This window comes from Hyla sarda, chromosome 6 (assembly GCF_029499605.1).
Source record: "Hyla sarda isolate aHylSar1 chromosome 6, aHylSar1.hap1, whole genome shotgun sequence".
NCBI lineage: Eukaryota > Metazoa > Chordata > Amphibia > Anura > Hylidae > Hyla > Hyla sarda.
This window is the reverse complement of record NC_079194.1, coordinates 68,830,060-68,852,633: the sequence shown is the minus strand read 5'-3', so window position 1 is coordinate 68,852,633 and position 22,574 is coordinate 68,830,060. Positions and strand designations below refer to the sequence as shown.

At 42.5% G+C, this 22,574-nt stretch overlaps 1 protein-coding gene across 2 annotated transcripts in view; it reads left to right on the top strand.

The window, feature by feature from the left end:
• The first annotated feature begins 1,774 nt into the window (after window positions 1–1,774).
• Window positions 1,775–22,574, top strand: part of PRKCD (protein kinase C delta) — a 93,429-nt gene continuing 72,629 nt past the window's right edge. The window contains exon 1 of one of the 2 annotated variants that reach the window (XM_056524063.1): window positions 1,775–1,926. The gene's annotated coding sequence lies outside the window, so the exon portion shown is untranslated. The remainder of the gene's footprint in view (window positions 1,927–22,574) is intronic. The other variant, XM_056524065.1, reaches the window with a different exon arrangement.

The following is a 22,574-nucleotide window of genomic DNA, read 5'->3' as shown; positions in this document are numbered from 1 at the left end:
GGCCACCACGCCCCCTCCATTCACTTCTATGGGAGGAGACATGGTGACTACGTCATAGCCGTCATGCCTCCTCCCGGTGACATGAATGGAGGGGGCATGGCGTGACGTCACTGGAGATCGTGGGGGGGGGGGCCCCAGCGGCGGGACCCCTGTGATCTAACATCTTATCCGCTATGCTTTGGATAGGGGATAAAATGTTTGCAGCGGAGTACCCCTTTAAGGCTATATTCACATCTAGATTGTGCCGTATCCATTCATTTGAATTAGCCAGACAAAGTCAGATAGTGATTCCCGTTAGCTCATTTTTGAACCCTATCAGTTTTATTTCCGGACTAAGGCTGCATTCACACCATGTTTTGTACATACGTGTGCCGGATCCTGCGGGGGGAGGGGCAAACCGGGTGCTCCCGTACCCCAGCCGGATCAGCCCGTGACTCCATTTACTTTAATGAGCTGACCGGAGTAAAACGGTGACTCCGGTCGGTTCAGTTTTGACCCGTATGCGGTTTTGGAATGGACCTAAAACCGTAGTATGCTACGGTTTTAGGTCCGGTCACGAAACGGCATAAGGGTCAAAACTGAACCGACCGGAGTCACCGTTTTACTCCGGTCAGCTCATTAAAGTAAATGGAGTCACGGGCTGATCCGGCTGGGGGTAACCTTCTTAGGCCCCTTTCACACTACAAAATGAGTGTGATCCATATGAAGTTCAGTCTGAAAATCAGCTGTAAAACGGCAGGTACAAAATCCTATACGGACGTTATTTTGTGATGGAAGAACGGGAGAAAAAGTGCATGCACTATATCTCCCATTACTATCTCCCGTCACAAAATAACGGCCGTTATTAATAACGGGCTAGAACAGGTTAAAACGGCTATTAGAAAAATCACATAGACTATAATGGGATTATCTAACGGCCGTATAGGATTTTGTTACTGCCGTTTTACAGCCGATTTTCAGACGGAACTTCGTATGGATCTTTAAAGCGGAGTCATTTTGTAGTGTGAGAGAAGTCTTACTATCCAAACTGACCAGCCCAGGTTACAGGTGGTTTGACCTTGTTTCCGATCCAAGTGTTTGTCCAGGTCAAAAGCCAGAACACTTGGACATGTAATCCTGCCCGGGGGATGAATTACCATCACCTAGCTGGACCGCTGCCCGAGAACTACCAGAGGCCTTGGCTGTTTCCATCTGGCATAGAATATGGACTCACAGAAGGTCAGTGAAGGTCACAGAAGGTCAGTGTTGGCAGTAAGTTGGTATCCACCCAGGTCAAGACCACCAAGGAAGAACATCAGGTCCAAAAGCCCCAATGTGGTTGCCAAGGAATGTGGTGCCCAGCCCAGATGTAACCATCTGCACCCATTGCCTTCAGTGTTACATGGGAGCAGATGTATCACTATATTACATCAACAGTGTTCTTCAACCTGGGGCTCTGCAGCTGTTGCCAAACTACAACTCCCATCATTCCCTTTGGCTGTCAGGGCATGATGGGAGTTGTAGTTTTGCAACAGGTTGGATGATAAGGATCCTCAGGTGTCACAAGATGTGTGTAGGCTGAGACGGAGAAAGAGAATGAGGAAGGTGCAGAGGAGGAGGAGGAGGAAGGAGGAGGAGGGGAAGAAGTATAAGGAAATGAGCTTTGTGTAATAAAGTCTGAAGAAATGTCGTGGAGTTCCTAGAAGTTCTAGCACATAGAGGAGACTGTAGAGGGGCAGACACAGGGGGCGCTGTAACACCCGGAGGAGCACTGAGGTGAGGGCTGCACAGGGAGGAGGAGGAGGCGCCCGGAGGGGGAGGAGGGAGCGGCCGGGCAGGAGGAGGCTGAGCCCGGACACTTCTCACACACGGAATAAGGAAGCGCCGACAGCCCGGGGTCCCCCCGCCGAGGACCGGAGCCCATCACCTGGAGCCCGGACAGTGAAGGTAAGAGGAGCCGGGAGAGGGCAGGAGGGGAACTGGAGAGGAGGGACCCGGGGGAGTCCGGGAGCAGGACGGGAAAGTACAAGAAGTGTGTACAGGGACCGGAGCACATCAGCAGGTGGGGAGAGTGCCACCTGGTGGAGGGTACAAAGTGAGGGGTCAAGTGTGGAGAGGGTCATGAGGGCAGGGAGAGAAGGGTGACATGAATATTGAGAGGGTAGGTGGGGAAGGGACAGGGAAAGGGTAGGTAGAGAAGGGTAATGAAGCCAAGAGAGGTATATAGAAAGGGGCTAGAAGGGCAGGAGAGGTATATAGAAAGGGGCTAGAAGGGCAGGAGAGGTATATAGAAAGGGGCTAGAAGGGCAGGAGAGGTATATAGAAAGGGGCTAGAAGGGCAGGAGAGGTATATAGAAGGGCAGGAGAGGTATATAGAAAGGGGCTAGAAGGGCAGGAGAGGTATATAGAAAGGGGCTAGAAGGGCAGGAGAGGTATATAGAAAGGGGCTAGAAGGGCAGGAGAGGTATATAGAAAGGGGCTAGAAGGGCAGGAGAGGTATATAGAAAGGGGCTAGAAGGGCAGGAGAGGTATATAGAAAGGGGCTAGAAGGGCAGGAGAGGTATATAGAAAGGGGCTAGAAGGGCAGGAGAGCTATGTAGAAAGGGGCTAGAAGGGCAGGAGAGGTATATAGAAAGGGGCTAGAAGGGCAGGAGAGCTATGTAGAAAGGGGCTAGAAGGGCAGGAGAGCTATGTAGAAAGGGGCTAGAAGGGCAGGGAGAGGGTGAGTAGAGAGGTGTAAGAAGGACAGGGGGTTGGGTAAGAAGGGGCAGGGACTGGGTATGTATAGAGCGGTATGTAGAGAGGGGTAAGAAGGGAGAGGGTAAATAGAGCGGTATGTAGAGAGGGGTAAGATCAGCAGGGAGTATGTACAAAGGGGTCAGATTGGAAACTAGAGGAGAGGTAGTTAGAAAAAGAGAGAGGGAAGGTAGAGATTAAGGGCAGAAGGAAAGTGTTGAGATATATGTGTGTGTGTGTATATAGATAGATAGATAGATATAGAGAGAGAGTAGGTAGAGAATAGAGGCAGAAGGAGAGAGTAGGTAAAACATGGAATAATACCCAAGAATTACCTGATAAGTAATGAATGGGCAGACGTGTAATGGAGATGAGTTATTAGTGACTTTTGGGGAATATATAGGGAAGGGACATGTTCACACTCAGCAGTTCTGTAGCAGACGTGCCTGCATTAGTTCATTCATGTGAATATGGTTTGTAGGACTCCATGCTCACACTTTAGAAGCCTTTTCACATATATGAAAGTGAGTTGCATTAGTTTCTACACCATATGTGACAGGGAGGGGGCAGGAGGGAGAAGTGATATTCCAGGGTGGAGGGGGCTTGGTGTGACAGATACCCCCTCCATTCCCTTTTAGTCTTTCCCTGATTTATGTCCCTACAGTGTAGTCCCAGTTAAACAAGTGACAGTAGATCTCTGAGCTGTGTGAAGTGGCTCCAAGGATCAGACTTGTCTTCCTGCATCTGGCTTCTGTCTGCAGAATATTTATACAGCCACATTTTTCCATTGCAGGCATGTATAGTAAAGCGGACCTAGGGGAGAGTGTATCTTGGATAGCAGATCATGTATAGGACGAGATCAGATCCCATGTATAGTAAAGCGGACCTAGGGGAGAGTGTATCTTGGATAGCAGATCATGTATAGGACCAGATCAGATCCCATGTATAGTAAAGCGGACCTAGGGGAGAGTGTATCTTGGATAGCAGATCATGTATAGGACCAGATCAGATCCCATGTATAGTAAAGCGGACCTAGGGGAGAGTGTATCTTGGATAGCAGATCATGTATAGGACCAGATCAGATCCCATGTATAGTAAAGCGGACCTAGGGGAGAGTGTATCTTGGATAGCAGATCATGTATAGGACCAGATCAGATCCCATGTATAGTAAAGCGGACCTAGGGGAGAGTGTATCTTGGATAGCAGATCATGTATAGGACCAGATCAGATCCCATGTATAGTAAAGCGGACCTAGGGGAGAGTTTATCTTGGATAGCAGATCATGTATAGGACCAGATCAGATCCCATGTATAGTAAAGCGGACCTAGGGGAGAGTGTATCTTGGATAGCAGATCATGTATAGGACCAGATCAGATCCCATGTATAGTAAAGCGGACCTAGGGGAGAGTGTATCTTGGATAGCAGATCATGTATAGGACCAGATCAGATCCCATGTATAGTAAAGCGGACCTAGGGGAGAGTGTATCTTGGATAGCAGATCATGTATAGGACCAGATCAGATCCCATGTATAGTAAAGCGGACCTAGGGGAGAGTGTATCTTGGATAGCAGATCATGTATAGGACCAGATCAGATCCCATGTATAGTAAAGCGGACCTAGGGGAGAGTGTATCTTGGATAGCAGATCATGTATAGGACCAGATCAGATCCCATGTATGGTAGTCAGTGACTATGTTCGGTGTCCTGACCAGGTGTCTTCATGGAGATCTTATGAGTGCATTGTCCTCTAGATAGGTGGGAAGTGTCGCTTCTTCTTGCCTCCTGTACTGAATGGTGGTGAAACATCTTTGGGCAGTGAAGTTACACACCAGTCACTTTGTGTCATTCTCAATGTCCTATAAGAATAAATGTCTCATATTCTTGTAATTTATGCTGTTAAACTCCTCATGTCCCTTATGTGACAGGTCTGATGGTATAATGAATATTTACTGAAATCTTGGATGACCTACGTTATGTAATGGAAACTCTGTAAAAAGACTTCTGTGTTCCTCGTTCTTCTTGAGTATTTTTTTCATTCCTAACAAGGTTTCCATTGTTTTAATTCATTCCTCGATTTACTCTGTTTGATACTGGTTACTACAGCCAAGAACTAGTGTGTTGACATTGGTTACATAAGCCTTTTCCTGTCAGTGTGCCTCCAGCTGTTGCAAAACTACAACTTCCAGCATGCACCACTTTTGGCTGTCCGGGCATGCTGGAGTTTTTAGTTTTGCAACAGCTGGAGGTGCCCTGGTTTGGAAACACTGCATCATATAGTATCCTGAACCTATTTGGTTTGTAATTGGTTGCTACAGCAGAACTGGTGTATTATATCGGTCATACTCCCTGGTCCTGATGTTTGATGTGGTGTATGGTATTGGTTACTACATCCCCGATCTGGTGTGTTGTATTGGTAACTACAGCCCCGATCTGGTGTGTTGTATTGGTTACTACAGCCCCGATCTTGTGTGTGTGTGGTATTGGTAACTACAGCCCCGATCTGGTGTGTTGTATTGGTAACTACAGCCCCGATCTGGTGTGTTGTATTGGTAACTACAGCCCTGATCTGGTGTGTGTGGTATTGGTTACTACAGACCAGATCTGGTGTGTGTGGTATTGGTTACTACAGCCCAGATCTGGTGTGTGTGATATTGGTTACTACAGCCCAGATCTGGTGTGTGTGATATTGGTTACTACAGCCCCGATCTGGTGTGTGTGATATTGGTTACTACAGCCCCGATCTGGTGTGTCATATTGGTTACTACAGCCCTGATCTGGTGTGTGTGTGTGTGGGTGGGTGGTATTGGTTACTACAGCCCAGATCTGGTGTGTGTTATATTGGTTACTACAGCCCTGATCTGGTGTGTGTGTGTGTGGGTGGGTGGTATTGGTTACTACAGCACAGATCTGGTGTGTGTCATATTGGTTACTACATCCCAGATCTGGTGTGTGTGATATTGGTTACTACAGCCCAGATCTGGTGTGTGTGATATTGGTTACTACAGCCCCGATCTGGTGTGTGTGATATTGGTTACTACAGCCCCGATCTGGTGTGTCATATTGGTTACTACAGCCCTGATCTGGTGTGTGTGTGTGTGGGTGGGTGGTATTGGTTACTACAGCACAGATCTGGTGTGTGTCATATTGGTTACTACATCCCAGATCTGGTGTGTGGGATATTGGTTACTACAGCCCTGATCTGGTGTGTGTGTGGTATTGGTTACTACAGACCAGATCTGGTGTGTGTTGTATTGGTTACTACAGACCAGATCTGGTGTGTGTTGTATTGGTTACTACAGCCCAGATCTGGTGTGTGTGGTATTGGTTACTACAGCCCAGATCTGGTGTGTGTGGTATTGGTTACTACAGCCCAGATCTGGTGTGTGTGTTATATTGGTTACTACAGCCCAGATCTGGTGTGTGTGTGATATTGGTTACTACAGCCCAGATCTGGTGTGTGTGATATTGGTTACTACAGCCCAGATCTGGTGTGTGTGTGTGTGATATTGGTTACTACAGACCAGATCTGGGGTGTGTGATATTGGTTACTACAGGCTAGATCTGGTGTGTGTTATATTGGTTGCTACAGACCAGATCTGGTGTGTGTGTGTGTGTGTGTGTGTGTTATATTGGTTACTACAGCCCAGATCTGGTGTGTGTTATATTGGTTACTACAGCCCAGATGAGGTGTGTTATATTGGTTATGATATTTTGGAAAGAAAAAGGTTCTCTAGCTCCCAGGTTAAACATTAAAAACTTTAATAGAAGCATATTAAAAATGACAAAAAAGGGACAAAAGAAAAAACAAACTGCAAATGAAACACTATACTGTTTAGAGATCCTAATCATGGCATGAACAAAGATGAGGAGGTTGGAGTAAGGCTGTATTCACACGGGAAACAATTTCGATCCTATTTATTGAGTATAACTTACCGTAATGACCTTTCATGTATTAAGTGTATGTCATTTGTATGATATTGTTTTTCAATACAAGGTTATTACTATGTAACTTTCTCTTTTAAATGTTTTTCCCTCATATTAACTCCGTCCTGTACTCCCAGTTTCACCCTCCTGATATACCCACCATGTGTTCTGAGTGTAGTCTCTACTTTTCACTTATAGGTCTCAAGTTATAGGTATATAGGTATGTGTTATAGGTATATAGGTATGCCTCGCATTGTGTTTGTTCAGGCCATGATTAGGATCAGTTAACAGGTTGAAATGCGTCGGAGTTTCATTTGTGGTTTTATGATTTTTTTTTTTTTCTTGTTCCATTTTGTTTGTCATTTTTAATATGCTTTTATTAAAGTTTTACATTTTTACTTGTTCTTTCTTTCCTCTTTGAAGCATTTACTCTATCTATGCTTTTGCATAACCCTTTTCCATGTTACATGAAATTGATCTACACGGTAGTGAGTGGACTCTGTTTTTTTTTTCTTCTTCTCTTTTTGCTATGATATTCTTGACCTGGTGTATGATATTGGTTACTACAGCCCAGATTTGGTATGTGTTATTGATTATGGCGTCCCTTACGTGGTTTGAGGTCAGGGACCTGCTTCTGTGTATTTCCTTTCAAGTGCATCAGTCGGTGCAAAAAAAAGCTGCAATGTTCTGTTGTACCAGGATTAACGTCTCCTGTGTTTAAAGCTGGGGCTTAAAAGGATACAACAGTGGAAAACAAATGTTTTCAAATCAACTGGTGACACAAAGTTAAACAGATTTGTAAATTACTTCTCTTTAAAAATCTTAATCCTTCCAGTACTTATCAGCTGCTGTATACTACAGAGGAAGTTGTGTATTATTATTATAATTTTTTTTTGTCATTCTGACCACAGTGCTCTCTGCTGACGTCTCTGTCTGAATTCTTTCCTGTTTGGATTTCTGGCCATTGTCGCGTTGTGGTCATGACTATATGTGGGTTGCAACACAACCACTTTAAAGGGTTACGCTGGTGAGAAAAATAAAAAAATTTTTAAATCATCTGGTACCAGAAAGTTATACAGATTTTTAAATTACTTCTATTTAAAAAAAAATAAAAAATTAAAATAATAATAATATATATATTAATGCTTCCAGTACTTATCAGCTGCTGCAGGAAGTTCTGTTCTTTTTGAATTTATTTTCTGTCTGACTACAGTGCTCTATGCTGACACCCTCTGTTTATGTCAGGAACAAATCCCCATAGCAAACCTATCCTGTTCCGGACAGTTCCTGACATAGTCAGACAGAAAATAAATTAAAAAAAGAAAATAAATTACTGTGTAATATACAGCAGCTGATAAGTACTGGAAGGATTAAGATTTTTAAATAGAAGTAATTTACAAATCTGTTGAGCTTTCCGGCAACAGTTGATTTGATTTCTCCCCCCACCCCCACCGGAGTACTCCTTTTTAACTTTCATTACAATTTACCAAAATTAAAATCGATGGGACCTTTAAAATTTTGCCAAATCTGCTGTTTTATTTGCTGTGTGAACATGCTCTAAAGCAGTGGTCTCCGAACTGTGGATCTTTAGTCATTGCAAAACTACAACTCCCAGTATGCCCGGACAGCCATTGGCTGTCCGGGCACACTGGGAGTTGTAGTTTTACAATTTCTTGGCGACCACTGCTCTAAGGATTTATTCACATGTTTTTGGGCTGCGTTTTTACATAATTTTGGCAAGAAATCCTCTGTCTGACCTCACTGTACACTCTAATAGATAGATAGATAGATAGATATCTATATCTATTTTATTATTATTATTTTATTATTATTATTATTATTTTATTTTTTCTATCTCTGATGTTTGTTTCGCAGCATTTGCTGAGAATTTTTCTATTCTTCAGAGATTTAGTGTCACTAACTGCTGTAGTCCTTTTGTCATTCAGTCCTGTATTTCAAGTTTGGTTATACTTTTGTTTTTGTATGTGACTGTGTAGAATGAATAGTCAGTGAACTAGGAAGTAAGTGTGCATATATTTACATGTCCCAAAATGTACATTGCGTAGGCATTATGAGTTTGCATCAGTCTGTCCCTCATAAGGTATAATATTAATAATAAATGATGTTCAATTTAATAAAACAGGACAGATATATTCATAGTTTTGACTATCCATTCCTGATCTGTGTGTTCTGCCCTGTGATATCAAGAAGGTCATCTTTGGGTTGGTTCTGACTAGAGATGAACGAACTTACAGTAAATTCCATTCGTCACGAACTTCTCGGCTCGGCAGTTGATGTCTTCTCCTGCGTAAATTAGTTCAGCCTTCAGGTGCTCCGGTGGGCCTAGAGTCTCCTAGGAATGTATCCACCTTTTCCAGCCCACGGGTTCACCTGAAAGCTGAACTAATTTATGAAGGAAAAGTCATCAACTGCCGAGCCGAGAAGTTCGTGACGAATCGAATTTACTGTAAGTTCGCTCATCTCTAGTTCTGACCCTACCTTTTGGTTCTAAATACACAGGTCCTGTTCTGGGCTGTGATACATTTGTGTGTATGAGCCCAAATCCTAAATTTTTGCTTTCAACAGGAGCAAAATGGAGGCACAAAATTATGAAAAAATTGTGAGAAAATGTGATTATTGTTGCGCTCGTTCCCTACGAAGAATGTGACTTTAAAACTGTTGCTAAACCAATGAGCATTGTAGCTGCTGAGATCCTATATATGTATCCATTGAATCTGCTGGATCTGTGTGGCTGCAATTTGTTGGATCCATGCATAGATCTATATGGCTGTAATCTGTTGAAACTGTGCATAGAACTTTATGGTTTTAAAGGCGTACTCCAGTGGAAAACATTTTTTTTTGTTTTTTTAAATCAACTGGTGCCAGAAAGTTAAACAGATTTGTAAATTACTTCTATAAAAAAAATCTTTACCCTTCCAGTACTTTTTAGCAGCTGTATGCTACATTGGACTCTCTGCTGACACCTGGTGCCCATATCAGGAACTGTCCAGAGCAGGAGAAAATCCCCATAGCATACCTGTGTCATCAGAGAGCACTGTGGACAAGACAAAAAAATAAATTAAAAAAGCAAAGAATTTCCTCTGTAGCATCCAGCTACTAATAAGTACTGGAAGGATGAATATTTTTTTTAATAGAAGTAATTTACAAATCTGTTTAACTTTCTGCCACCAGTTCATTTAAAAAAAATAAAGTGCAGTTTTGATATGATGTTCTTATTGTTCTGCATAGTCAGACTTTCTGCTGCAATTATTTTGACTGCTATTTTGGCCCACCAGGCCAATGTTTGTTGTATAACCTGATCACATCTGCTTTGTACTCATTTGGTTTATTAATAAACTTTCTTGAATTTGGGGGGGGAAAAAAAAAGTTTTCCAGCAGAGTACCCCTTTAAAGACTGCAAGGTTACAGAATTTGGAGCTGATGAAACACGATAGGAAATTTTAATAAAAATCTGTCAAGTCACTTTATTTTTCACTTTAGATTTATTTGGTTAGTAAAAAGAACAGTGAAGTGGCCTTTAAAGGGAATCTGTCATTATACTGTGTTGGGGAGGCTCACATTACAATTTCACAATACGTCCAGGATTTACGGCTGCATCCTGTCAAAAAGGATGCCAACATATGCCACGGCGTGCTGTCATCCGGTCCAATCATTTAGCCAACTCAATGTAGTGAACTAGTGACTGTCTTCAGTCTTTCTCACACGTGTCCCTTTAGTGTATGTTTACACGGCAGAATTCACATGCGTAATCTGGAGGAGAAATGAAGCTCAGAAATTGTGCTTCATGAAGTTTACATTGTGGTGAATGGAATTTCTGCTGTCCTATTCATATGGCAGATTTCTCACTACAGAATTTCCACTGAAAAAAAATTCAGTATTCTGGATTTTGCAAAAACATTGAATCTGCCAATATTTAGCAGAATTCCTTAGAAGAGTCCATTGAAGTCCATAGGACTCTAAATTCTCTCCGCAATCTGTATGTTGAGCGTAAGAATTTCCCCATAAATTCAGCACAAATTCCAGAGGCACCATGTTACTGCATCTACAGACCCCTCAGTAAGGTCTCATGGATATGGTGGGAGATTGTCTTTAAAAGTGGTACTTCTAGAGATACCACTTCCTATACCTGATGTATTTTCAAGGCAGAAAAGCCACTACCAAAGGTGTCTTCCAGCGACTTTTTCTCCTTTCCATATTGAGAACATATACACGCCCAGCTGAACCAAGCATGCATGTATATGGTGACAACATCAAATACAGTCATGGCCGTAAATGTTGGCACCCCTGAAACTTTTCTAGACAGTGAAGTATTTCTCACAGGAAAGGATTGCAGTAACACATGTTTTGCTATAAATATGTTTATTCCCTTTGTGTGTATTGGAACTAAACCAAAAAAGGAGGAAAAAAGCAAATATGACATAATGTCACACCAAACTCCAAAAATGGGCTGGACAAAATTATTCGCACCCTTTCAAAATTGTGGAAAAATAAGATTGTTTCAAGCATGTGATGCTCCTTTAAACTAACCTGGGACAAGTAACAGGTGTGGGCAATATAAAAATCACTCCTGAAAGCAGATAAAAAGGAGAGAAGTTCACTTAGTCTTTGCATTGTGTGTCTGTGTGTGCCACACTAAGCATGGACAACAGAAAGAGGAGAAGAGAACTGTCTGAGGACTTGTTGGGAATAGAAGACAGGATGGGTTGGTTGGTGTGTGAGAGGATTCTTTCCACCACATCCCCCGAGTTGTGAATCCTGGAGCTGTTTATATTTCTTTGCTCTGGAGAACATGAGAGTCCATATCAGGGTGGAATAAAACGCGTGGATAAGAGATGTTAGGGGAAGGCTGAGATTGTTCTCATACAGCTGGAAAATAAGGGAGACTGTGACTTGTCGGGGCTAATCTTTACTTGCAGCCCTACAGAATATCTTTGATTTCTGTACTTTTGTATGTAATTTTTTTGTATTTATTTTTTTTATTTTTATGGGAACTCTTTCCTGGTGACTTTTACTCCTGTGTATGTCTTCTTGATATTTGATGATTTTTTTTTTTCTTTTGGTTTAGTTCCAGCCATTAACTTGTAATTATTTTGTGCACCTGGAAGTAATGGAAAGTTACCTTCATAGAGATACTTCCTGTGGTCTGATATTAGAACGCATGCTGGTGTAATGAAGAAAATTGTGTCCCTGTAGCAGAATGTGACCCTTCGCACAGGGACACTCTTTTCTGTTTTACAGCCGGCTCACTCCCTAATCCTAACCCTATTCTTAACCCCAATCCTGACCCCTTAACCCTAATCCTAACCCTAATCCTAGTCCCCACTCCTAACAGCGATCAGTGCTGAGCTCAAGTGCTCAGGTCACATTTCGCTATGGGTCACATTTTTTTTCACTTCACCGGATCATTGGTGAGACCTGAGGTTGTAAAGCTAGTCCCAAATAATAGATAGCTGTAATCTGAACACTTGTTTGGCTGATAGCTACAGTGGGGATCAAAAGTTTGGGCACCCCAGGTAAAAATTTGTATTAATGCGCATAAAGAAGCCAAGGAAAGATGGAAAAATCTCCAAAAGGCATCAAATTACAGATTAGACATTCTTATAATATGTCAACAAAAGTTAGATTTTATTTCCATCATTTACACTTTCAAAATAACAGAAAACAAAAAAAATGGCATCTGCAAAAGTTTGGGCACCCTGCAGAGTTAATATCTTGTACTGCCCCCTTTGGCAAGTATCACAGCTTGTAAACGCTTTTTGTAGCCAGCCAAGAGTCTTTCAATTCTTGTTTGAGGAATCTTTGGGCTGTCTGTCACGCACTGCTCTTTTAAGCTCTATCCATAGATTTTCAATTATGTTGAGGTAAAGAGATTGTGAAGGCCATGGCCAAACCTTCAGTTTACACCTCTTGATGTAATCCCCCGTGGATTCTGAAGTGTGTTTAGGATCATTATCCATTTGTAGAATCCATTCTCTCTTTAACTTCAGCTTTTTCACAGATTGCATCAAGTTAGCATCCAAAATTTGCTGAAATTTTATTGAATCCATTTTTCCTTCTACTCGTGAGAGGTTCCCTGTGCCACTGGCTGCAATGCAACCACAAAGCATGCTTAACAGTTGGACAGAGGTTCTTTTCATTAAATTCTGTTCCTTCTCCAAACGTACCGTACATTTGTAAAGTTCAAACGCTGATTTTTGTGGTGAGGACGTAGAAGAGGTTTTCTTCTGATGACTCTTCCATGAAGACCATATTTGTACAAGTATTTCTTTATAGTGGAATAGTGTACCACAACTCCAGTGTCTGCCAGATCTTTCTGGAGGGATTGTGCAGTCAAACGTGGGTTTTGAATTTGTTTTTCTCACTATCCTGCGAGCTGTTCTGTCTGATATTTTTCTTGGTCTTTTAGATCTTGCTTTAACTTCCACTGTTCCTGATGACTGCCATTTCTTAATTACATTCCGAACAGAGGATATTGACATCTGAAAATGTTTTGCTATCTTAGCCTTCTCCAGCTTTGTGAGCATCAACTATTTTCAGTTTCAGATTTCTAGACAACTGCTTAGAAGAACCCATGGTGCTGATTGTTGGGGCAAGGTCATATGAGTCTGGGCATTTAAAACCTTTTGAGATAGACATCACCTGGTCTTCCCAGATGATGGTTGAGCACAATCCATGACACTGGCAGGTCTCAGCTTTGCAAAGGGGGCAGTGCATTCTAAAAATTCTGCAGGGTGCCCAAACTTTTGCAGACGCCATTTTTTTGTTTTCTGTTATTTTGAAAGCGTAAATGATCTGTAATCTGTAATTTGATGCCTTTTGGAGATGTTTCCATCTTTCTTTGGCTTCTTTATGCACATTAATACAATTTTTTACCTGGGGTGCCCAAACTTTTGATCCCCACTGTATATTTACCGATTTAAACCCCCCCTTACACATTTAGGCTATGTTCACAAGGTGGAATTTCCGAGTGGAATTCTGTGGCAATATTCTGCTCGAAAATTCAGCTAAAGCAGAGACCCATTGGTTTAAACAGGATTCTGCAGCACAGTGTCTATGAACAATGGGGGAGATTTATCAAAACCTGTCCAGAGGAAAAGTTGCCCATAGCAACCAATCAGATCACTTCTTTCATTTTTAACAAGGCCTCTGCAAAATGAAAGAAGCAATCTGATTGGTTGCTATGGGCAACTTAGCAACTTTTCCTTTGCACAGGTTTTCATAAATCTCCCCCAATGTGTGGAATGTCCACTAAGAAAACACTTGTGAACATTTTGCACATTCTAATTATCTGGCAGGTACTAGGACCTGCCAGGATCCGCAGGAAGAATAGACAAGTGTTTTCTTTCTGCGGACACCAGAATTAGGATTTACAGGATGCACAGTGCAGCAGAATCCCATTGAAATCAAAGGGCATTCTGCCATATGAACATAGTCTACTTCTCACAGCTAAAGAGTTACCGTATTTTTCGCCCTATAGGACGCACCGGCGTAGAGGACGCACCCAATTTATAGGTGCAAAATCTAAAAAAATAAAGATTTTGAACCCAATAGTGGTCTTCAATCTGCGGACCTCCAGATGTTGCAAAACTACAACTCCCAGCATGCCCGGACAGCCGTTGGCTGTCCGGGCATGCTGGGAGTTGTAGTTTTGCAACATCTGGAGGTCCGCAGATTGAAGACCACTGCATAGGAGGTAATACTCACGTGTCCCCGTCGCTCCGGAACGTCTCTGCTGCCGGCCGGGTATCCTCGCTCTCCGTCGCCGCCATCACGTCGTTACGCACGCCGACGCACGTACGCAACGTCGAGGAAGAAGAGCGCCGGCCATACAGGGGATCCCTGAACGGAGAAGACACCGAGGAGGCAGGTAAGGTCCCTCCCGGTGTCCTGTAAGCACTAACCCGGCTATTCAGTCGGGCTGTTCGGGACCGCCGCGGTGAATTTCACCGTGTCGGTCCCGAACAGCCCGATTGAACAGCCGGGTTAGTGTCACTTTCCCTTCAGACGCGGCGGTCAGCTTTGATCGCCGCGTCTGAAGGGTTAATACAGGGCATCAGCGCGATTGATGATGTCCTGTATCAGTCGCGGGTCTCGGCCGTTGATGGCCGCAGGGACCGCCGCGATAGGTGTGTATTCGCCGTATAAGACGCACCGACTTTTTCCCCCCCGTTTTGGGGAAGAAAAAGTGCGTCTTATACGGCGAAAAATATGGTACTCACCCCACAGATCGCCCCACCACCACCAACCTTTCCAAGGCTTATTGTACCCTGCAGATGTATGCGCCTCCTGTCTGTTGTTACATGGACATGCTGCAGTCAGACATCAGATGTAGCGGATCAATGCTGCAGCAGGCGAATGTCTCTGTAGAATAGGACTGTGGGTTAGAGAGGTGGGAAGACTGTAGGAGACATTGAGAGTAGCAGTGATCAGTAAGGCCACCATGACTTATTTTATTATTTTTACACCTTCCTGTTGAAAGGGAATTCAAGTGGCCAGACAAGCTGCTTCAATGATCAATCATACAATTACCTGCTATTTACTTTCTACCTAACGGGCTGCTGCTTATCTCTACCCCATGAGCCATGATGAATATTAGAGCTACCCTGGCTATTAGGACATGCCTGTGGTATACATTGGGCAGAGATGCCAACCATCCAGTTAATCGTAGACAGTTTATTAAATAAAATAAAAAAGCCAAAAAAAATAAAAATACAAATGTCCATAGGGATCGGGATTATCACCATTTTACAGCTCAGCGTAAATGATTTATATCAGTATATTAAGCTTAAGACATGTACACATTATAATCTTCCTGATTCATTATGGTTTACCAGTTGGTCTGTATAAAACTGGAAGAAAAAACAGATTTCTAAATAAATTGTGCAGGAACAAAACCGTGATAATTGGATTCCAGCAAAAAGTCACGTCAATGTCCACTGCAAAAATTGTAATAAATCTGCCAAGCCCTGCTTATTGGACAGTGTTTACAAATCCATGTGCCCCCAGCTATTGCAAAACTACAACTCCCATCATGCCCAGAGTTGTAGTTTTTCTGTAAATCATATAAATAATTTTACCAGCATATAATCTGCAGCATATACAATACGTCTGAACATGCGGGTGAGTCCACATGCGGCAGATACGTAAAATGACGCATTTAACATGCGTCATCTCGTTATGTGGGGTGTACATTCGTTCTTGACTTCAGCCAGGTGTGCGCCATTACTCAAAAGGTATTTAAAGGGGTACTCTGGTGATTTCTTTTTTAAAATCAATTGGTGCCAGAAAGTTAAACAGATTTGTGCATTACTTCTGTTTAAAAATTTTAATCCTTTCAGTACTTATCAGCTGCTGTATGCTCCAGAGGAAGTTCTTTTCTTTTTGAATGTATTTTCTGTCTGACCACAGTGCTCTCTGCTGACACCTCTGTCCAGAGCAGGAGAGGTTTGCTATGGGGATTTGCTTCTACTCTGGACAGTTCCGAAAATGGACAGAGGTGTCAGCAGAGAGCACTGTGGTCAGACAGAAAGCAAAATTCTAAAAGAAAAGAACTTCCTGTGGGGCATATAGCTGCGGATAAGTACTGTAAGGATTAAGATTTTTAAATAGAAGTGAATTACAAATCTGCTTAAAGGGGTATTCCGGGCAAGAACATTTTATCCTCTATCCAAAGGATAGGGCATAAAATGTCTGATCGCGGGGGGCCTGCATTCTATGCCGGGCTGCGTCTCCAGTTTCGGAAACCTCCAGCTATCACGCCCCCTCCCATAGACATGAATGGAGGGGACGTGGCGTGACGGGCGTGGAGGTTTCCGAAACTGGAGATGCAGCCCCGCATAGAATGCGGGTGCTGCAGGGAGATCATGGGGGTCCCAGCGGTGGGCCCCCCGCGATCAGACATCTTATCCCCTATGCTTTGGATAGGGGATAAGATGTTTTTGCCCAGAATACCCCTTTAACTTTCAGTCACAAGTTGATTAAAAAAAATATATAAAATTCCACCGGAGTACCCCTTTTAAACTTTCACTGTATGCCAGTGTTTCCTAACCAGGGTGCCTCCAGGTGTTACAAAACTACAGCTCCCAGCATGCCTGGACAGCATGCTGGGAGTTGTAGTTTTGCAGCATCTATGATTAAGGGTGTGTATACAGCCCGAAACGCGTCAGTGTTTGCTTTTTAGTGACCTGTTGCGTTTTGCTAGTTTTCAAATACCACATTAAAAGTACAATTTTATATACAGCACATTTTTCTCTTTTTTTCTGCTTGTACTCCACACGGGAAAAGGCCCATAGATGTCCGTGCTTCCATTCCACACTGTGCCACAGACTACAACCTTGTTCAGATTGGTGGTGCGCTGATTTGTGTTTTGTCTTTTTCTTAACAGAAAAGTTCCACAACGTGTGAATGATGTTTGTAAAATCTCATTTATATGTATTGTACTGTAATCTGCTGTGGTAAAAGCTGGAGCACGTGCACGTAAAAAAAAAAAAAAAAATTTGTCTTGGGGACGATTCTTCAGTAGCCACAAATTTGTGTGTTAAAAAAAAAATAAAAAAATGTTAAAAAGAAAAGAAAAAAAAATTCCCTTGTGTTTTTAATGCAGTGTTAATATGGCCATGCACACTGTGGAGTCTGTCATTATGGGACTTGTAGTTCCACCACAGTTTGGGGAACAAAACCTTGGCCAGTTAGCTCATATTGGCATTGCCATTTCCCCCAGTGTCTGGTTCCGTAGTGTCCTCACACTTCTTCAGTTCTAGATCTTGTCAGATGATTCCTTAGAACTTCCTTTTTAATGTTTTTATTAGTTTTCTTTTCAGCTCCTGAACGGTTTCTTAGCAGCCCGAGCCTTGAACTTCCTGCTGGTTTTCTTCTTGTGAAGTTTGTTTGACTTTCTGCGAGCAAGTGAGGACTTGAAATGGTCCGCCGTGCTCCGTATCCCAATTTTACTGCGTGTAGCTTGCTGGGTTCTGGATAAACCAGTTTCGCCTCCATTCTTCACATTGTTTGTGGCAGTGGGTGTCAAAGCTGAGATTTTGTTACAGTAGCATGTCCATAATGGCAGATGCAGATCCTTAAGTGTTTACCTAGATATGGCGTAAAGTAGCACGTTCCACCAATTATATATATTTATTGGTGGAATGTGCTACTTTACATCATAACTAGGTATACACTTTAGGATCTACAGTGTACAGGCCAGTGTTTCCCAACCAGGGTGCCTCCAGCTGTTGCAAAACTACAACTCCGAGCATGCTAGGAGTTGTCGTTATGCAACAGCTGGAGGCACCCTGCTTGGGAAACACTGGTACAGGAACACACAGTCCATAACAAAAATAAGCAAAAAATAAACAATAAATAAATAAAATAAAAAAAATTATATATAATATAATTTTTTTATTTTATTTTTTTTTTATTATTTTTTTTTATTTTGCTTGTTTTTGTCATGGACTGTGTGTTCCTGTACCAGTGTTTCCCAAGCAGGGTGCCTCCAGCTGTTGCAAAACTACAGCCAATGGCTGTCCAGGCAAGCTGGGAGTTGTAGTTTTGCAACAGCTGGAGGCACCCTGGTTGGGAAACGCTGGCCTATACACTTTGACTGTGTTGTAGTGAATGTCTCCTGCATAGCCATGTGCAGTAGTCTCCAAACTGTGGTCCTCCAGATGTTGCGAAACTACAACTCCAAGCATGCCCCTTATACTATGCATGGACGGCCAAAGGTAACTTTTTCTTACCGTGTTTTTGTTTATTCTGTGACATGTAGCAGGTATAGTGCCTCTTGCTTTATGAATACCAGTTTTGGGCTCATGACTACAATGTTACAGTTTACCTTCTTGTGCCATTTATACATTTTTATATGTTCATTTTGGGTTATATGTTCATTATCTATTATGGGATGTTTGCTGTTCTTTTGTGTGTGTGTGTGTTCTGTATACAATATAACTCACTTCACACTTATCAATACTCAGGATTTGTTTATAGGTTACTGTGACAAAATGATATCCTTTACATGTGCCTGTACCTTTAAATATACATTTGAGAAACTTTCTGGCTACTGCTGGCAGATATCAGATGTAATACACAGCCAGAACCTGTTCTCTACTCCTGCCTGACATTTACATCAGATGTAGGGAAGGGTTTAAAAACAAAAAGTGATTAGACAATAGTTCAGTTTTCTTTCCTTATTTTTGCCCATGTCATATACAGTCACCATAATTAAATCAACTGGTGCCATAAAGTTAAACAGACTTGTGAATTACTTCTATTAAAAATTCTTAATCCTTCCAGTACTTATTAGCGGCTGTATACTAGAGAGGAAATTATTTTCTTTTGGGATTTCTTTTCTGTCACGAGCACAGTGCTCTCTGTTGACACCTCTGTCCAGAGGTGTCAGCAGAGAGCACTGTGGTCGTGATGGAAAAGAAATCCAAAAGCAATAGAATTTCCTCTGTAGTATACAGCCGCTAATAAGTATTGGAAGGATTAAGATTTTTTTTTTTAATAGCAGTAATTTACAAATCTGTTAACTTTCTGGCATCAGTTGATTTTAAAAAAAAGTTTTCCACCGGAGTACCCCTTTAATCCTAAAGCACCATCTGTTTCATTCCAGCACAGCTGCATCTGTGTTTTTATTAATATAACTGGGTCATGTGATTACCAGTCTGAATTACAGAATGTGTTTAATGTTTCAGAGGAAGTGATCTGTCCTGTGTCAGCTGACTTCCTATGAATTACTGGATGACATCATCACCTACCAGATTGCTCCTGGCAGCTCACAGACCCCACCCCTCTCCTCCCAGCTGTGTCTGTATAGTGCTGCCGCTATCTCTGCAATGTGATCAGGATATATAGTAGTTATACACTTCCCCACCCCTCCTCTCCCATGTGTACTACTGCAAATGTGTCCTTTACCGCCATTTTGGGAAATCGCAGCAAGTACACATCAAAAATATGATAACATGCTACAAAAATGCAGTACTGTAAATATGCAGTGTGGGAATATAGCCTGAAGACTTTAAATATTCAAGTGTAATTGTAGTTTAAATAATTTTTGCTAATGACAATCACGTTAAAACTGCACGTAATGGGAATTGACCCCAACCACTTATGAGTCGAATCAGTTCACCTGCACCAGCAGCCTAATTAGATGAGCTGCAGCGATGAGATTCCACACCTTCCCTCTACAAAGCCAGAGGCTTTATGGGAAATGGAGACAATATTAGGAATTCTATAGGGAAATACAAATCAATATGAAAACCCATGCTTGCCACATCAGTTAAATAGGTAAGCACAAGGCACACACAAGAACCTCTACATTATTCTTGAATAATAGCCTATTCTGCACTATATAAGCCATAAAACATTTCCCTTGTGTTTCTTTAAAGGGGTTTTCTGGGGACATTTTTTATTGATTTATTTTTTTTAAGGGCCCAGTGTACTGATTTTTTTTTTTTTTTTTTTATGGACAACCCCTTTAAGTTTGAGTAAGAGTCTATTATTTTTTTTATTATTTCTCCATGTAGGAGGCTTATGTCCTGTGTATTGTCTGAGGCCCAGATGTTAATAGCAGACGCTCTTGCATTTCTCCCATTGGAAAAACTTCTTCCATTCTTTCTGCCAGATTAATCGGTTATTTATTACAGATCTTCTTAAGTCAACTCTTGGACTTTGTATTCTTAAGACACTTTTTTCAGATATAATATATATATGTAAATCTTGTCTGCGAGATGAAGCGGCAGAAATATGGGTGGAAAGATTTCTAAAACTGAAGAAAAGGTGTCCAGTAACATGGCTGCAGTAATAGAGAGAGGTGTTTATTTATTTATTTTTTTTAAATCAACTGGTGCTAGAAAGTTAAAAAGATTTGAAAATTACTTCTGTTAAAAAAATCTTAATCCTTCCACTACTTATTAGCTGCTGTATACTACAGAGGAAATTATTTTCTTTTTGTATTTCTTTTCTGTCATGACCACAGTGCTCTCTGCTGACACCTCAGTCCATGTCAGGAACTGTCCAGAGCAGGAGAAAATCCCCATAGCAAAACATATGCTGCTCTGGACAGTTCCTAAAATGGACAGAGATGTCAGCGGAGAGCACTGTGGTCTGACAGAAAAGAAATCCCAAAAGAAAAGAATTTCCTCTGTAGTATACAGCAGCTAATGAGTACTGGAAGGATTAAGAATTTTTTATAGAAGTAATTTACAAATCTGTTTAACTTTCTGGCACCAGTTGATTTGAAAAAAAGTTTTTCACCGGAGTACCCCTTTAAGGGAAAATATCAGTTGCACAAAATATGCAGCAGATCCTGTATACATGAACGTAGGGTCACACATAACAGACACGCAGCAAAAACATGTAAAATCTACCAATGACCGACCATATAGTGCGCCTCCTGCTGTGCTGGCTATGTCTGCTCGTAGCGGGGCTGACACACAGGGACATGCGCAGTGTACTTAGACATCGTTGTCGCTCTCGGCCTAGCTGAGAAAGCAGGGGGAGTGACTGCGATGTCTGTGAGTACACTGCGCATGCGCACAGCAACTCGCAGGTCCCTGTGTGTCTGCTTGTACCGGCAGATTGCTGCTAGGAGCAGACAAAGCAGAAAGCACACTACAGGGTCGGTGATCGGTCTGCAGATCCATTACGTGTGTTTCAGGTGTGGGTCCCGTGCATGAAAACGAGACAAAGCGGCGCATGGAGGTAATAGAAGCATATTACACTGTATTATAACTTAGCATCATGGGCTTAAAGGGGTACTCCTTCCTTAGACATCTTATCCCCTATCCAAAGGATAGGGGATAAGATGTCTGGTCGCGGGTGTCCCGCCACTGGGGACTCCAGCGATCTCCCTGCTGCACCCTGCGTTAGTTAAGAGCATCTGGTGCAGCGCTGGAGGCATGTGATGTCACAGCCCCGCCCCCTTAATGCAAATCTATGGGAGGGGGCGTGACGCCCATTATGCATTGCAAGTCATCCGACAGGGAGTGAAGTTCTCTCCATGCACCAGATGTTTGGGGTGCCGCAGCCAAGATCGCACGGGTCCCCAGCGGCAGGACCTCCGTGATCAGACATCTTATCCCCTATCCTTTTGGATAGGGGATAAGATGTCCGGGAGCGGAGTACCTCTTTAAAGGCTCAAGAAAAAATCCCATTTCCATACTCGGAAGAAATGGGGTTAAACATTTTGGGGGGCTTTTTTCCTATTACCCCTTGTGAAAATGAAAAATTTTGCAAAAATACCTGTGGGGTGGTAAGGCTCACTATACCCCTTGTTACATTCCTTGAGGGGTGTAGTTTCCAAAATGGGGTCACATGTGGGTGTTTTGCATTCATGTCAGAAATGCTGTAACTATCAGCCACCCCTGTGCAAATCACCAATTTAGGCCTCAAATGTACATAGTGCGCTCTCACTCATGAGCCTTGTTGTGCGCCCGCAGAGCATTTTACGTCCACATATGGGGTATTTCCGTGCTCAGGAGAAATTGCGTTACAAATTTTGGGGGTCTTTTTTCTCCTTTTTACCTCTTGTGAAAATGAAAAGTATGGGGCAACAACAGCATGTTAGTGCAACATTTTTTATTTTTTACACTAACATGCTGGTGTAGCCCCTAACTTTTCCTTTTCATAAGGGGTTAAAGGAGAAAAATCCCCCCCCCCCCCCCAAAAAAAAATTTGTAACGCTATTTCTCCTGAATACGGATATACCCCATATGTGGCACTAAACTGTTGCCTTGAAATACGACAGGGCTCCAAAGCAAGAGAGGGCCATGCGCATTTGAGGCCTAAATTAGGACTTTGCAATAGGGGCGGATACAAGGATGGCGCTTGTCTCCACCAAAACCCTACCGCAGTGTTTCCCAAACAGGGTGCCTCTAGCTGTTGCAAAACTCCCAGCCTGCCAGGACAGTCAATGGCTGT